We start from the raw sequence: 1,579 nt of genomic DNA on the forward strand, positions 1-1,579 counted from the left end.
AGAACAGGACAAAGACATGCGCAGAGAGAGCAAATGCCAGATGACATCGCCACCCAAAGGAGAGGAAAATAACTGGTGGCAGACTAGCGAAGATGAACAGCGCTCAATAAGGTGGTCGAGGATTCCATAGTGTGGAGTGGATGAGCTCGGATAATTAGGAAGGAATGGCAGGAGAAGAGATCAAAATTGTGAACAACGGAAATCTTAATAGTGCGCTGCTTGTGCTGTTGTTGTTTTTGGTGGTGATGTGTACAGCTGGCAGCAGGAGGGCTGCAGCTGTTGAATGTAGGCTACTGTTACAGCAACCGGGTGATCACTGTAAGTGTGGCAGGATGAATGTTATCCCTCGGTCCAACCCACTTTCAGCCTGGCCCATTAGGGGGCGCTGGTATAAATAGTGGCCATTTGAGTGTCTCTGCGATCGCTTGCCTGTGATCTCCTTTTTGGTCACCTGACTTCCTCGGTGTGGTAGAGATCTTTGTGGGTTACTGCTTCTGAAGTCTCCATCGCGGCTGGTCGTAGCTATAGAAGCCTCCTCTGAGCTATTCGGCTTACATTCTATGACACGGCTTACTTGGTACGTAATCAACTTTTGTTACGCTCTCTGCCTTCTATTGCTCTTTTATAGTAATTATTTATTATGTTTCGCAGGAAGTGTGGGCCTTAGTTTTGCGCCAAGCTACGTGAACTGAAGTGCTGCTGTTTTGCCTTGCTGTGCTTTTATCGTCTGTTCCCGTTGTGAGATTTCTTTCCCTGCTGCTGTCAGCTTTTACAGTGGACGTCGGCGTGGACAACGGCCATATGCATGCCGGTTATCGGAGTCAGCTGGCGTGCATATTGATTGACTGTTAACTTGTCGTTGTGTGACGGCAAGTTGGAGCAGTACGGCGATTCCGTTTGCTCCAGATTTTAGAGTTTTATCCAGATTGTATGTTGTTTTATTGCTTTTGATTTGTAGTTTGGATTTTTGTTACACCACTGGTGGGAGGCCCTTTTTCTAGCTGTAGATCACCAGTGTGGTCCTGCAGTTGGGTTATCCCCCGGTGCTACACATTAGTTTGTTGTAATATATTAAAATTTTCTTTGTTTCTTTTATTCAGATGCGGAGTGCCGACGTGGAGGAGACTAGGGTGCCTTGGTGGTGGGATCCCTTGAGTGTACACACCTGCCTTGTTTAGTTTATTAGTGTGATAGTGTGCTTGCACCTTGTGTTTTGGGTGTGTTTTCTTTCTTTAGTTTGTGTGTGGCATCCCTGCCCCTCCACTGGTAAGCCTCAGCTCTGAATACCTTTTTAAGCATATTTGTACTTGAATATTTATGATTGTGCTTTTATATGGTGTTTTAAATAATTATTAATAAATTGTGAATTTGTTGATCATTGAACCTCGTCTCTGGACTGAGTATAGCGAACCTAAGTGCCTTTTGGTGATTTAGTGTTACTTACAGTATTCTCTGGGTGAAATTCCCAGGGTGGCGTTGTCATTCTTTAAAACTGTGAAGAGTAATTACTTTATATCCCATCCTCGTCTCGCCACATAAGGGTGGACAGTGCGGCTCGAGGCTGGCGCACCAGCGGGAC

The 1,579-nt window shown here is 45.5% G+C and overlaps 1 long non-coding RNA gene across 1 annotated transcript; it reads left to right on the forward strand.

Annotated features, from left to right (window-relative positions):
• The first annotated feature begins 490 nt into the window (after positions 1-490).
• Positions 491-1,185, forward strand: LOC121815571. Its single transcript, XR_006055190.1, has 2 exons — positions 491-577; positions 652-1,185. It is a non-coding gene; the product is annotated as an uncharacterized LOC121815571 (long non-coding RNA).
• Positions 1,186-1,579: the final 394 nt, after the last annotated feature.

The sequence above is a fragment of the Haplochromis burtoni genome, unplaced genomic scaffold, assembly GCF_018398535.1.
Source record: "Haplochromis burtoni strain Fernald_Lab_line unplaced genomic scaffold, NCSU_Asbu1 Contig_241, whole genome shotgun sequence".
In the NCBI taxonomy this organism is placed as follows: Eukaryota; Metazoa; Chordata; class Actinopteri; order Cichliformes; family Cichlidae; genus Haplochromis; species Haplochromis burtoni.